The sequence below is a fragment of the Canis lupus genome, chromosome 16, assembly GCF_011100685.1.
Source record: "Canis lupus familiaris isolate Mischka breed German Shepherd chromosome 16, alternate assembly UU_Cfam_GSD_1.0, whole genome shotgun sequence".
Classification (NCBI taxonomy): domain Eukaryota; kingdom Metazoa; phylum Chordata; class Mammalia; order Carnivora; family Canidae; genus Canis; species Canis lupus.
The window spans coordinates 11,062,415-11,079,018 of NC_049237.1; the positions used below are offsets into that span (position 1 = coordinate 11,062,415).

The 16,604-nt window shown below is 39.9% G+C and overlaps 1 long non-coding RNA gene across 2 annotated transcripts in view; it reads right to left on the reverse strand.

Annotated features, from left to right (window-relative positions):
- Nucleotides 1-16,604, reverse strand: part of LOC111090243 — a 99,763-nt gene that overhangs the window by 53,933 nt on the left and 29,226 nt on the right. For both annotated transcript variants that reach the window (XR_005371261.1, XR_005371260.1), the window contains exon 3: nucleotides 7,253-7,309. This is a non-coding gene — a long non-coding RNA (uncharacterized LOC111090243). The remainder of the gene's footprint in view (nucleotides 1-7,252; nucleotides 7,310-16,604) is intronic.

The window sequence follows — 16,604 nt, forward strand, 5'->3', positions numbered from 1 at the left end:
AGTCTCTTGTTCCTGATATCTGCATCATTCTGCATTCTTAGGTTGCAAGCAATTAGAACTGCTATTCCTAACTGAATGTAGTGTGTGTGCAAGGAAATTTTGAAAGGACATTCAGTGGCTCAAAGAATGGAGTAGAAAGGGCTAGGGAGGGTAAAGGATCAGAGGAATGTTAAAATATATAAAAGACACAAGTATTCTGAGCATCTGAGCAACCCGAGAGTTCCTCACATGACTCAGTTCCAATCATTTTTGGTCTCTCTATGTTCTTGCATTCATGGGACATTCCTCCTGGGAAAGGCCTCTGATTGGCCTAACCTGGGCCACATGGAACTCCCATTCTCAGAAGTCCATGATTCTGAGGTTGGCAGCCTACTGGAATCCCACAAAAATGAAGTAGAGCCCATTCTTCCAGGATGGGCATATATGCCAAAAAAGAAAAAGGAAATACTAAAAATGAAGCATTGAAATAATTGTTTTAATTAATTATTTTCATTATATTTAATACTAAACTATTAAAAATAAGGAGTGCTAGGAAATAAGCACTGACATGGGCTGGACCCATTTTGTACAGAAATTTGAAAGCAAAGAAAGGAGCCTGTTAGACAATGAAGAGTTCCCAGTATTTTTAATGGGAGACTGGCATGAGTAACAGTGCTTACACTTGAAGGATTTTAGTCTGTCACCTGGCTTATAAGATAAATTTAAGTAGCAAAGCACTTAAGATGTAGAGACAATTTAGGAAGTTATTGGAATTTTCTGACAGAGAAATAATGAAGGTCATTTGGATCTGTCATACATTTTGCCTCTGGCCACCAAGTCATTTTCTCCTGATTATTTTTTTTCCTCTTCTATCACTGTTGCCTTGTTATTTTCTTTGTGATCCAAGGAGATCTGACTTAATAACACATTTTGCTTCATGCTTTGGGAGCCTAATGTCACATAGCTCTTCCTTACTAAATAAGACAGATTTAGAGAGCTGACCAGTTGTCCCAAACTTCCTGATTCTCTGACTTCAGAGCCCCTTGTTCCTATTAGCATGAATGAGGTCACCTTGATCAGCAGACTTAGTCCCAATAAAGAGTCTTGTGAACTGTCCTCTGATTCACCAGTAAGATACTCACCAGCAAGCCACTGTTGCTTTCTTGCCCTCAGGTTGCATCCCATGTGTAAGACACAGAATCATGTTTTACACCTGAGATAAAGCCTCTAATCTATTACCCCCTTCCACCATGCCCTTAACTTCCTTGAAGTCAGCCCAGTATTCTGGCCTTTATAAGACTAGACTCTGTTTTTCTAACTCTATCCTCACCTCCCCAACCATGTAGTCTCCATTCAGATATAGTCCTGCTCTGAACCTCTTATCACATCTGGAGAGACTTGTCTGATGTGAGTCAGGGAATGAGTCTGCATTTTGTCTGGTATTAGAGTACTTGCTACCATGTTCTCTGAGCTTTGTTTCAGCAAACATTTTCAGGTTTTTTTTCCCCTAGACCTTCCTGATGCTAGACTCTGACCAACCTGTGGCCGACTCCTATACCTTCTTGCCCCTGAGTGCTGGGTTCTTTCTGCTAGGCGGACTCTCTCTCCTACCATCTTCTCTCCCATCACCTTCCTTTCCTTCCCTTCCTTTCAGCAGCTCCTATCCATATGTGAAGCTCTCTGCTTCCAGATCTAAGCCCTTCTGAATCAGTCCTGCCTGCCTGAAGCTATCCGCTTCAACTCTGGATGTGTGCTGAGATAGGGGAAGTCATTTAAATAGAAGAGAATGGGCACAGGGGAGAGTACAGAAAACAATAGAAAAGGTGATGTAACACCTTATCTTATCTACACAGGCAAAGACAGGTACTGTGCTATCAATCACCTGAGAGTCCTAGAGAGAGCTCAGAGATAGATAGAGCTCCCTTTACCTGGAGATTGGTGGAGAACTCATGTGATAGAGCAGTGGGGAATGCTAAACGCAAGATGCTCATTCTCAGGTAGGGCTCTTAACATTTTTTTGATCCGTGAACTCCTTTGGCAGGCTGGACAAGCCTGTGGATGCCTTCACGGAACAGTGTTTTTATGCTTAAAACAAAGTACAGTGGATTATAAATGATTCCAATTATATTGTAATTCGGTGTAAATATACTAAAAAAATAAGTTTGATAGAAGAATATTTTGCTTCACTACCCATTAAATTTACCCATTAACAGAAAAGGACAAACATTATATGGTCTCATTCATTTGGGGAATATAAAAATTAGTGAAAGGGAATAAATGGAAAGGAGAGAAAAAGAGTGAAAATATCAGTGAGGGTGACAAAACATGAGAGACACCTAACTCTGGGAAATGAACAAGGGGTAGTGGAAGGGGAAGTGGGCAGGGGTTGGGGTGACTGGGTGATGGGCGCTGAGGGGGGCACTTGGCGGGATGAGCACTGGGTGTTATGCTAAATGTTGGCAAATTGAACTCCAATAAAAAAATTTAAAAAATAAAAATCATAATGAACAGATTTATAAAAAAATAAGATAGAAAAATAAATTTACCCATTAAATAACGGGTCTAGGGCTCAGTCTAATCACTAAAGTGATAGATATAAAGGATGTTTGTAGATATCTACAAAGCTCGAAAAAATGAGATTCTCTGTGCTTTCTGTTCATGGCGAAGTCACAAATACTGTTAATACTGTTGTGGTTTATTGCCCATATTTGCCATGGAAGAAAATGTCAAATTTCCATCCAGAGATGTGTGAAAATAAACATTTTTTTTCCTGTTATGTCATAGTCCCCAAATTTATTTCAGGTACCCATTAGTTAAGACTCTATTCCAATGGAAGTCACAATCCTGGGCAAGCCCAGAGTGTTGCTAGGGATCTGTTGTCAATTCTTTCCCAAGGGGGCTCTTTTACTCTTATCACACTAGGATCTTCCTGCCTTCTCAAATAGTAGACTTCCCTTCCTATCAAGACTAGAACACTCCACTGGATCCTCTCCCTGGTGCCCGGGTCCTTGCTGCTTCCTCTGTAATGTGAGGTTAGACCTCCATACAATGGTAGAACTATGGTCTTCTCTCCCAATTCCTTAGCTGTTATTCTCTCACTCATACATCGATCTGTTCATTAATTCAACCAAGTTTTAAGTGTACAAAAAAGGCATGTTATATCTCTGTCCAGATTGGATTCAAAATCTATTCCCACCTAAGATTCTTGTACTTTACCATCTCTTTGCTTAATACTTACTTCTGATGACAATTTTTTTAAGAGGCAGAAAGTTACTAGTTACAGTTATATATTATGCACATTTGCAGATATGGCAGTCTCTGCTGGGTGGATATTATTAGTAATAATTTTCCTTTTCTATAGAGCAAATCCTATAATGGATTTGAAAATGTAGAATTGTCCGAAAGCAATATTAATAACTTTGATTTACTGAGTGCCTACTACATGCAAAACACTGTTATAAATGCTTCCTGTGGATTATCTTTAATTATCATAATGATTCTGAGAGAGAAAGGCTATTAATACCTTCATTTCATAGTCAAACGAAGATTCAAATGGGCTAATAATTTGTCCAGTGACAGTATGAAAGAGCAAAGGCATTGTATCAATACTTACATTTTAGCCACTCTTTACCCATTATATGAAATGAAAATTATATATGCTCAAAGTTATATGACTATATATTATAATATTTAGCCATATTTAAATAAGGGCCACTGAAATCCATTCTGCCATTTGTACGTAAATTACTTCTAGAAGTTATTGAGTAACAGCCATAAAACACAAGGTAAGAAGATGAATCCCCCAATACCCTCCTATAAGTGAAATGCACAAATATTAGCATTCAACTGTACTTGAGGAGTAACTTACACATTTTCACACAGCTCTAAGTTTTGGCAGGTGGTATTTCCTATTGTATTGTCTCTCATTGTGTTAAGAGTTTGTACTTTGTTATCAAAATTTTGTTCTCTTTTTCTAAATATAAGGGAATCGTCTTCCCTCCAATGGTTAGACAAAATCCTGAAATTCTTATTAAAATAAGAGCAGTGATTGTTTTATCAGCTTAATTCAGGAATTGTAGACTAGGGAAATAAGATAAACCTACCTCAAAACATATAAACATATTATAAACGTTTGCTAGATTCTTTGTAGGAGTTCTCATTTTTTAACATAAATAGAACAAAATGAAATATATTAGGGAAAAATTAATAACCTTCCAATATTTTCTTGCCATAATCAGTGTTAACATTTTTATATGTACTCTTCCAAAATATTCTCTGTGTACATATACATGCAGCAGCTCTGAAGTAGGCAGATAAAATTGGAATGGTGCATTCTAGAGGATATAATCAAGTCATTTTTTTATTGGGATGGATTCACATTTTTTTTGGTTTTTTTTTTAAGATTTTATGTATTTATTCATGAGAGACAGAGAGAGAGAAAGAGAGAGAAAGAGAGAGAGAGAGAGAGAGGCAGAGACACAGGCAGAGGGAGAAGCAGGCTCCATGCAGGGAGCCCAGTGTGGGACTCGATTCCAGGACTCCAGGATCACGCCCTGGGCTGAAGGCAGGCGCTAAACCGCTGAGCCACCCAGGGATCCCCAGGATTCACATTTTAGATAGGAGTTCACCTCTCAGCCACCCTAACTATGCAAGGCCTCATAGGGTGCCAGAATTACCACAACCCTCAGAATATTGCCTCATACAAAGGCCCATTCTGCAGGAAAAAAAAAAAAAAAAAGTCATTGCAATAGGCGAGTCACCACAGAATACCAGAATACACTGGCCCATAGAACTTGGAATGACTTTTTAAAATCTTAGTTAATATGCAAGCTTAGGGACAATGCCTGTGGAATTTTGGCAATGAATTCTATGATGTGTAAGGTACCAGGTTTCGCAGTGGTCGCAGACTGGTTTGGTTAATATCAAGAAGACGGGGAAGCCTCCAAGTAATAGAGGCCAGACATCAATGCTTAAAGCCAGTAACCCAAAGGCTGCAATTACCTTAATGACCAGCAAGGCTGGAGGGACAGCCAACTGGACTTTACCTTTAGGGAGTCTGAAAGATAATAATGGAATCTGCTGTTCCTAGAGACTAAGTGGTAAGACAAGGCAGTCAAGAAGGGTGATGCTAAACATCTACAACCAGGAAAAGGTAAGAAGAGAAAAGCAGGAGGCTGGGGGTGTTTGCCCTCAAAAGACTTATGATTCCTTGTTCAGTTGTTAAATCTGAGCTCATTTTAATATTCAGAACCCAAAGACTGGACAGATCCAGGTCCTAGATGGAAAGACTATGCAACTTCATGCCTAGAAAATACAATAATGATTCCTTTAGAATCCTCAAATGGATCTAAGGACACTTAAAAGGTTGACTTTACCCTGAAGACAAGAGAATACCAAGACATTCTGAGAAATACTGACAAAGTATCTGACTTGATATTCATACCTAGAGATCCAAATCATCATCATCGAGCCCTCTACCCTGGCTTAAGGGAGCAAGTAAAACATAGTCCCCTGGATAAAATCAGATCACAGTGGGCCCATTCCATCTCAAGACTCATCCACTGGTCATTTTTCCAATTCCAGAATGAGTGATTGGAACGGACATACTTAGCAATGGCAGTAACTCCGTCATTGGGTCACTGACCTCCAATAAAAGGTCTCACAAGAAACCTCTGACCAAGAAACCTCTGACCCTGTCCTCCTGCAAGCAATTTAGTTAGTCAAAAACAGTATTGCATCCTTGGGGTGGACAGTGGAGATAAGTGCCACCATTAAAAACCTAAAGTATACAGTGGGTAGTGGTTCTTAGCCAGCCTTTCTTTACCTTGACATAATTGTTCCTGAAAAGTCGCTGCAGGCTCCTGAGAGCTTAACCAAGGAGAAGCCCCAGCTGAAGCTGCTGTGCCAGGCCTAGTATCCCTGCCAGAGCAGATGAATGATGCCTCTGGCACATTGTAGGCCACCACTGCTTTCGCAAATGTGTTCTTTTTGATTCCGATTAGAAAAGAGAAATAGTTTGTGTTTGTGGTTTAGCCACTATTCAGCCATAATTTTGCTTTAGGACTGTATTAACATTCCCATTCTCTGTCATGATGTAGTCTGATCAGGGCCACCTGGATAACCCACAAAAATCATAGCAATCTATTATGTTAATGATACCATGCAAATTAGGCAGGATGAATAAGAGGTGGCTCATACGTGGGAGACCTTGGTAAGGCTCTTGTGCTCCAAAGAGTGAAAAGAGAAGTCCTATGAAAATTCAGGGACCTGACACTTTGAAGCTTTTAGGGGTCCACTGGGGAGAGGGGCTTCTGGGTTATGTACCACACTAAAGTAAGAGACCTAAATTGCTCTAGTTTCCATCTACTACAACAAAGAAAGCACATGGTCTGGTAGGCCTCTTAGGGTCATGGCTCTGGCTCATCTACCAGGTGACACAGAATTGTCAACATTGAGTAGGACCTTATTTAGAAAAGGCCTTAGCAACAGGTCCAGGCTGTGGTGCAAGCAGCCCTGAAGCTTAAGCATTAAGATCTAGCAGCAACTATGGCACTGCATATGTATGTCAGCAGTGAGAAAAAACACAACACAGTGGGCTGCTCTTGCAAACCCCAGGGGAAGAATTACAAGGCAGGCCCTTGGGATGCTGAAGCAACTAAATTCTTGCAGATTCGCTTTCCAAAATTTACATCTGCACTGGTAGAGTATCAAGTTTCCATTACTCTTTGTTTTTGTTAATGCTTGGTGTTGTCAAACTTCTGAACTTTCTTAAGAAATTAATACAAACTTGATTATTTTTAGACTTGATTATTTTAGATTATTTTGTCTATTTTAGACTATTTCATACTATACATATGGAAAAAATAGAAAATAAACTTATCTTCCATGCATCTTTATCTGTTGTAGATGGCAGTTGCTTAAGAGAGACAAACTATCTGAGATCTAAAGTTCCTTTGACTCAAAACAATAATTTTTAAAAATCAAAGAAAGTTAATCTTTATAACATGGAGGGAAAGAAGATTCAGAAGTTTTCATAACCTTTACACCAACTGATACCTTATAAATTTTTGGTTCTTTTATACTCTTGAGTACTTCTCTCTCAGATTTCTCAAGATACGTGATAGTATTCCAACTCTTGAGATTAGGCCTTCTGGTGGTAAAATTGGGAAAAAAAAGAAATGAAGAGAAAGGTATCTAACTAAGCAATTAAAAAGTAAATAAATAAATAAAAATCTAGATAGTGTGAATTTCAGGACTGTTGAAGATTACTTACCCTCATGCTGCTGTACTTGGCTATGTTGGTATGTAAGTCTAGAGGACATTAGAGCATCTGAGAAAAAAATGAGAATTCCATTAAACATTAAATGGAATATGTGAATGGTTATACTCTTTGCTCTTCCTACCAATGCCTACTTTTGCTTTTTTTAATGTCCACTTTCCAGGCTAGGATTCTTGCACTTAGCAGGAATATTTCTTCTTTGAAATAGGATTCTGGACCATCCCCTGGGCTCTGCTGGTCCATAATCCATCAGACTTTAAGGAGCCCACAGCTACTGTCTATGTGATGGATCAAGTTAGTTTAGTCTGAAGAAATAGATATTAATCTCTAGAGAAAAATTAATTCCATGCCAAAGTGATTACTCTGGCTTGAGATGTCATTATTTTTCTCATTAGAAATTAAGACTAGGATGGGAAAGTTGCTTTAATATGGGTTTCTCATGTTTTATACTCTACTATCTTTTGTCTAGTTTTGCTACTAAATGTGTGGTTCCTAAAAAGAAGCCACATTTTCCCCAAGAATCATGGAGATTTTTTTTTTTTTTCCTGACAGCTACCTTGAACTCAGCTTCCTTAATGGCTAATTTTCATGAACTTTGCTTCATAATTCCTAATTAAGTTTATCTTTTCAGACTTTAAGTTACCATATTTCAATTTCTAATCAATTACGTAAAATTATTTTTACCTATTATTAGCATTTGGAGCCTACAGAGAGGCAGTCTCCAAGAATTTCAGAATGTATTTTTTAAAAAAATGGCTCACCTTCTGCAAGCGAAGCTACAAAGTTAGCATTTTAATTGGTCGCACACAAAGGCAGTTTAAAAAGACTGGCTACAGGTTCAAGGAATTGAGGGGTATGAGACTGATGTCACCCACCAGGGTACGCTGATCAGAAGGAGGAGTCTGGGGTAGTGGGGGAGGTGAGAGAAGATGATCTGGAGAGTTGTAGTAGCCACACTGCAGTATGAGCATGCGCAGGGAAGGGAGAAACATTAAGCAAAAACACCTACCAACCACATCCAACCCCACTGACTGGACAGGACTGATCTCACTGAGAAAATATCCATACCCAGTGTAGGTCTACATATAGGAAGAAAACCAATGCCATGTCAACGTGAGTATTGCAGCCTGAGATATAGTTATTTTCATCACTATAATTAGTGATGGAGGTCAAGATTTTATATTTCAGCTCTATAACATGGTTAATTTGAGTTCAGCCTGCCATATGTATCCGTTATTAGTATGCTAATAACTCAATCTCTGAGTCAGTTGGGGTCAGCCCTTGAACCATGAAATAGTAGTCACTGTGATGCTGCCCCATGGGATTATTTCTAGTGCACAGCTTGCCTTTTCCAAGTGATAGTTCTGTTTCAGACAACTGTTTTGAAATTTCTGTGGTTGAGATGGGTCATTAAAATTACGAGAGTAGAAAATGCCCGTATTAAATTCCTTAAAATATCATCAACTTCATAGTGGTGTAACACATATTCATAGTTAGCATGTACCTCCTTACTTTGACATCTATTGGGATGAAAAGAATTAAACCCAAGTTAGGAAACACATCAAAATTAAATCACCAGGAAATCTCATTCCCAACCAGTGGACTACAAAATAAACTTTAATAACCTTCGGGAAGAAGCCTCTCCTCACATTTTATGAGAGTGGAGAAAAGAGAGACTTCAAGATGACAAGTAGGGAGAGTTCTTATATATCAAGAAAAATCTTTGAGACTGGAATGACACATCTTACAGTATTTATATGAGCTGCATAAAGGCTCATAGAAAAAGTGGGTACAGACTGTGTCATTATCAAAGTGTCTGACCATGTTCTGGCTACCTAAAATGTCAATTTGAGAAAGAAACTTTAGTAGGGAGAGATGGATAACATGCAACAGAGAGATATTTATTTTCTTTCTGTCATCTTGTTGCATAAGGGGCTCATTTTTAGTGATATTCCAATATACACCTAAGCATAGTAGGTATTGGTAATGAATAAAATATCTTGGCAATGTAGAAAATATGTAAGAGATGTGGTCTTTCTATCAGTGTCTTGATTAACTGGAGAGAGTCCACAACAATGTGAATTGGCTCTCTGAGTTTTCCAGCAAAATCCCTCACATGTTTTTCCTATCCAGGAACTCAAATTTAACTATCCTATCTTCCATTTTTCATTTAAGTTACTATTTTTAAAAATAAATATTCGAACAGAATAAAGACCTATGCTGGTGTCTTAGCAGCGGCAGCTATGACAAATTACTACAAATTACCACCGACTAAGTGGCTTAAACAACAAACACTTATTTTGTACAGTACCGTAGCCTGAGAAGTCTAAATTCAAGGTGCTGGTGAATTTAGTGTCTGGTGAGAGTCCTCTTCCTAGATTTCAGTCAGTTATGTTTTTGCTCCTCACATGAGAGAGTGTGTGTGTGTGGGGGGGGGCAGGACTCTACTTTCCTTCTCTTCTAGTTCTAGGGGGCTACTAATTCCATCCACCCTTATGAGCTCATTGGAACCTAACTATCTCCCAAAGGCCTCACCTCTTAATGCCATTCCACTGGAGATCAGGGTTTCAACATATGCATTTCAGGAGTGGGGGGTACAAGCACGCAGTCCATAACAGCCACAAGAGATTAATTTCTGCATAATAACTACACACTTGAAAAAAATAACTACACACTTGATACATTTTGTGCTATATCAAAGTATCCCATAATTGTGAATGGAAATCAGATCTTAATACATACTCAATACTGAAAAATCCTAAAGGCCTCTCTGATGAATTTTAAATCACTACTCATCTAGTTATATTAAAGGAGTTATAGAAGATTTATTGGACATGAAAAATCCCAAGGTTTATCAGGATTTAGGAAAATCTCATTAGAGCTAGTTCTCACCAAGACTACAACTGGAAAATGTTTATTTACTGGCAGTTTTGAAAACCTCAAAATCAGCTGGTCTCAGAGTCTAGTGCTCCACAATGATTGTAAAGTTAGATATGTCCTTTCTCTTCCACCATTCCTAATATCCTCTAGTTTGCTCAATATTCTGTTTGCATTGTCCATAATCGCATCAGCAGGACCTCCAACATGTGCTCAATGCTCAGGAAAATTCCTGATCTCACAGGCTCAGCATGATAAGTAATATTTGCAGCCCCAAATCATAACCTTGAGATACGATTTGTCCTCCAGAGAGGACAAATTGCTCTTCCACCAATATGGGGTTTTGCTTTATCACTAATATCTCCCTTCTGCAACTGCTTTTTAATTACAATTACACGTTGTTTGGGTCCCCAGAACATCACTACTAGGAGAGGTCCTTCCTAACCTGAGGTAGCTGGGAATGGTGCCTTTACAGTCTTGGTTCTGTTACAGTTTCTGTTCCATTTGGTAACTGCCATGATTTTATCCAGTCCTCTGTTCACCAATCTGAGAGCTTTCTACCTACACAAATTCAGTTTTAGAGATAGCAGGATCTATTAGATAATACCAAAGACTTCTGCCAGTGAGATCATTCCCAGTACTGATTTTGGCCCTGCCTCTCATTTCAGTATTCATACATTTTTTACCTTTGGTGAGTAGTGCCACCATGGAATCCCATCATTGTCATCACTGAAATCAGACAGGCCAGCTGACAGCGGTAATTTTCACTACTGCTGGACCTCTAGAGAAGAGCCACCATGAGATGTCACCTCCAGTGAGGGGAGTGTCCTCTGAACGCTCTTGGAGGATACACTTAGGGAGTAGATGGGCAAGCCTTACTCTATAGTAGCACTCTCATCTTCCTAAACCTTTGAAAACCACATCCCCTCATTTTTTTAACAGCCTACCAAGCAGTCTGGCATTTCATCTTATTTCGGATCCAAGGTTTTTCTTTAGTTTTTAAGATTTTATTTATTTAAGAGAGAGTGAAAGAGCAGGGAAAGGGACAGAGAGACAGAGAAGCAGACATGCTTTGCTCAGCTGGGAGCCTGACATGCGGCCCAATCCTGGGACTCTGGGATTATGACCTGAGCCGAAGGCTTAATTAACCAACTGAGTTGCCCAGGCACCCCTTGGGTCCAGATTTTAGTCAACAAAGCAAGCAAACTATTAGGACACCTTCCAATCACCCATGCCAATGTTTTAAATACAAAATTGTGTCTTAATTCACTGAAAGCAATATATTAGACTCAATCCAACAGTAAAATCCTAATTGAAAATATCTATAATTTTTTTGTTGTTGTTGTATTAGACCTTTTTAAAGGTTACACTTTGTACTTTATACTCTGGCCACTATTTGAGTCCATTTAAAGGACTAGAAACAATGAGACATGGTCAGGGCAGTTCCTAAGGAGGGTTGTAAGTCCTCTGAACTTGTGAAATTATGAAATTCTTCTGATTACATCAAAGTAGGTCATTGCAGTTTCTTCAGGAATGAGGAGACCAGCTCCCTTGACTGGACATGAGTGGCTTCTTTAATGAGTAAAGGATACTTGGCAAAACACAGGGAGAGACTCCCAGCTTTATCAGAATCTACCTGTAGGAGAACCCTCCTTCCCATATAATAGCCTAACTTTAACATAGGAATCCAGAGGAGATTGGGAATTCAGTTTGTGTTACAATTACTTTTAGGATTAAACATCAAGTTTGGCTTTCAGAATTCGACACCTTAAAGCTACAGAAAGTAAGGGATTTTTGTTAGCTAAGCAATAAAATCATTCTGGCCCCTAACTAGAACCTGAGACTAGGGATTTTCATTCCTCATGTTATTCAACTAATAATGGAAATGGCCAACCAACTGTCCTTATTATGCTTATTTTCTCTAACATATTCTATGGAAGCAGCTGCTTGAACTACCAAAGTTGTGCTTCTTCTACAGGTATATCAGTACAGATGTCTATAGGGAATCAGTAGATATTTTGCTGATGTATATCCTGAACCTGAATGTTTCCTTTAACTGGAAAGAGGGTCACTAATGGTTTTTAACTGGATCAGAACATCAAGAGCAGCAATTTAACAAATACACATAACAGAATGAATTCAAAGAACCCCTCTTCAAAGTTCTTATGCCTCTTGGGGCCGGCAGGGGCAGAGGAGTAGGGGCCTCACCTCATCCGGCCCCACCAACTTACCCAGATAACTTCCAAACCTCCTGAACACCTTGCAAATCTGACCTGAGATTTAAAGAGAACAGCTGGACACTACAGAGAGTAGGGTTTTGCTTCTAACAAGGTAGGAAGGATGAAAAAATAAAATAAAAAAGAATCAAGTGGGGGAGCTAACCACCCCCCCCCCGCCCCCCTCGCCCCAGGAGGTGGGCTAAGGCCAAGGCGGGAGCCTCCAGGACAGGAAAGCCCAGCCTCGGAGACGCAGGGACTTTAAAAAATCCGCACTGGATTCTTCCTGGAGGGAAAGGTGCTCAGCAGGGAACTCGGGCAGGATCGCAGTGGAGCCCCCAGTCTCCCGGGGTCACTGTTATAGGAGGGGTGCCCAGGGGAGAGCGAACCGCACACTGTGGGCCGATGCTGGTAAAGGGCTGGAGCGCACCAGGTGGGGCCTCGGGAAGAAGCTGGGGGGTCAGGCGGGGGCTCCAGGTGGAGGGGGCTGCGCCCTGCTGCCTTCAGGAGCCCGGGCCTGGGAGCGGGATTCCAGCAGCCCAGGGTACCGGGGGACACAACCCAGGATCCTGCACTCACCCCGGGAGAGGCGGAGGTGGAGGGGGCACAGGACAGTGAGGACACTCCTGCCAGGTGCCCCCAGCTGTGCTGATCAGCACCCCTCACCCTAGGAGCATCCAGGACAGTGTGGACTGGGAGAGTGCAGGTGGTTACTGCAGGAGCTGACTCCAGGGCTGGAGACCTGGCTGCCGCCGGAGTAGTTGTTCCTCCTGGTGTCACCATGTGCCTGGGAGAGGCAGGGCCCCCAGGAACAGGGGCCTCATGGGGTGAACAGCTCCCACAGAGCCTGGCACCCAGCACGTGGCAGGGCAGCTCCCCCAGGTGCACACACCTGAGAGTCAGCACAGCAGCCCCTCCCTGAGAAGACCAGCTGAAAGGACAGGAGAAGAGCAAGTTCTTGACTGAGCAGCACTGGAAAGCTCCAGGACCAAGGGAAAATAGAGGGAATATAGTATACAGAAGTAGAGGCGCCCCCCCCCCTTTTTAAAATTTGTTTTTCCTTTTTCCAGTACAACTCATTTTTATATCAGACTAAAAATTTCCAATATTTTTTTCTCTTTTCCCACCTTAACTACAATATTTTACCACCTCTTCATCTTTAAGTTTCTTCCTTTTTGACATTCATATTTCTACAATTACAGGTCTTACATATATTTTCCACTTCTGGATTCCCTTCAACATACTCAATTTAATTTGAGGAGATATGGATTTTTGTTTTGTGTTTTTTGTTTTCTCTGCCTCATTTTGTTCTACAATGGCAGAAATTAATACCTTCTAAAACATGACCAGCATGCACCCAGAACCAAGTGGTATACCATGCTCGTTCATTCTGTGAGATTATATTCTCTCTTCATTCCCATTCTGCCCTCCTCCTTTATCTTGTTTATGTTTTGGTGGTCAATGGTGGGGCTTTCTACAAGTATTGCTGGTTTATATAAATTTTGGATTGAGCATCTTTTAACATACCAAGAGGATCACCCTCTAGGACCCCTCAGGTAGACTTCATTCTCCTTCCACTACAAATTCCTCACCACTGCAATCTTCCAGTTCCCCCTTTTTTTCTTTTTCCTCTTTACCTTTCTTTTATTTCTTCTTTTTTTCTTCTTTTTTGGGATTTTTGGCCTTTTATTTTTTTACTACTTTGTTTTAAAATTTGTTTTTCACTTTAGTGGTCCTTTTGTTTTATTTTGTTCTGATCTTCGTTTTCATTTTCTGGTCTCTGACCTCATCAGAATCATCTAGAGTGAAATTTGCTTAGGTCATGGTTGATATTCTTGACTCAGTCCGCTCATACAGCCCCTCTGCACTGAGCAAAATGACTAGAAGGAAGGACTCACCATAAAAGAATCAGAAACAGTAGTCTCTCCCACAGAGTTACAGAATTTGGATTACAATTTTATGTCAAAGCCAATTCAGAAGCACAATTATAAAGCTACTGGTGGCTCTGAAAAAAAGCATAAAGAACTCTAGAGACCATTACTGCAGAATTTAGATCTAATCAGGTTGAAATTAAAAATCAATTAAATGAATTGAAATCCAAACTGGAGGTCCTAACGATGAGGGTTAATGAGGTAGAAGAAAGAGTGAGTGACATAGAAAACAAGTTGATGGCAAGGAAGGAAGCTGAGGAAAAAAGAGAAAAACAATTAGACCATGAGGAAAGGCTAAGAGAAATAAATTATAGCCTGAGAAGGAAGAACCTACCTATAATTGGGGTTCCAGAAGAGGCAGAGAGAGAGAGAGAGAGAGAGAGAGACAGGACCAGAAAGTATATTTGAACAAATCATAGCTGAGAACTTCCCTAATTTGGGGAGGGAAACAGGCATTCAGATCCAGGAGATAGAGAGATCCTCCCTAAAATCAATAAAAACCATTCAACACCTCAGCATTTAATAGTGAAACTTGCAAATTCCAAAGATAAAGAGAAAATCCTTAAAGCAGGAGAGACAAGAGATCCCTAACCTTTATGGGGAGAAGTATTAGTTAACAGCAGACCTCTCCACAGAGACCTGGCAAGCCAGAAAAGGCCGGCAGGATATATTCAGGGTCCTAAATGAGAAGAACCTGCAGCCAAGAATACTTTATCCAGCAAGGCTCTCATTCAGAATAGAAAGAGAGATAAAGAGCTTCCAAGATAGGCAGAAAATGAAAGAATATGTGACTACAAAACCAGCTCTCAAAAAATATTAAGGGGGACCCTGTAAAAGAAAGAGGGAACCCAAAGAATCAATCCACAAAAACAGGGACTGAATAGGTATTATGATGACACTAAATTCATATCTTTCAATAGTAACTCTGAACGTGAATGGGCTAAATGATCCCATCAAAAGATGCAGGGTTTCAGACTGGATAAAAAAGCAAGACCCATCTATTTGCTGTCTACAAGACATTCATTTATTCATTAGTTCATTTTAGAACTAAGGACACCTCCAGGCTGAAAATGAAAGGTTGGAGAACCATTTACCATTCAAATGGTCCTCAAAAGAAAGTAGGGGTAGCCATCCTCATATCAGATAAATTAATATGTATCCCAAAGACTGTAGTAAGAGATGAAGAGGGACACTATATCATATTTAAAGGGTCTATCCAACAAGAAGACCTAACAATCATTAATACTTATGCCCCTAATGTGGGTGTTGCCAAATATATCAACCAATTAATAAACAAAGTAAAGAGATACTTAGATAATAATACACTAATAGTAGGGGACTTCAACACGGCAAATGACAGATCTTCTAAGCACAACATCACCAAAGAAACAAGGGCCTTAAATGATACACTGGACCAGATGGATTTCACAGATTATATATATATATATATATCTTTCCATCCAAATGCAACTGAAAAGACATTCTTCTCAAGTGCAAATGGAACTCCAGAATAGGCCACATACTGGGTCACAAATCAGGTCTTAACCAATGCCAAAAGATTAGGATTGTTCCCTGCATATTTTCAGACCACAATGCTTTGAACTAGAACTCAATTGCAAGAAGAAATTTGGAAGAAACTCAAACAAATGAAAGTTAAAGAGCATCCTCCTAAAAGATGAATGGGCCAACCAGGAAATTAGAGAGGAATTAAAAAGATTCATGGAAACTAATGAAAATGAAGATACAACCATGCAAAATCTTTGGGATACAGCAAAAGCGGTACTAAGAGGGAAATATATCGCAATACAAGCCTTCCTCAAAAATTTGGTAAAAACTCAAATACACAAGCTAATCTCGCACCTAAAGATACTGAAGAAAGAATATCATATAAAGCCTGCACCAAGCAGAAGAGGAGAGATAATAAAGATCAGAATGGAATTCAATGAAATAGAGACCAGAAGAACTATAGAACAGACCAACAAAACCAGAATTTGGGGGACACCTGGGTGGCTCCGTGGTTGAGCATCTGCCTTTGGCTTAGGTCGTGATCTCCCGGTCCTGGGATCGAGTCCCACATCAGGCTCCCCGTCCCCCCACAAGGAGCCTGATTCTCCCTCTGCCTATGTCTCTGCCTCTCTGTCTGTGTCTCTCATGAATAAATAAAATCTTTAAAAACAAAAACAAAACAAAACAAAAACAGGAGTTGGTTCTTTGAAAGAATTATTTAAAGAAACCATTAGCCAACTTTATTAAAAAGAAAAGATAAAAGACTCATTAATATAATCATGAATGAAAGAGGAGAGATCACAACCAATACCAAGG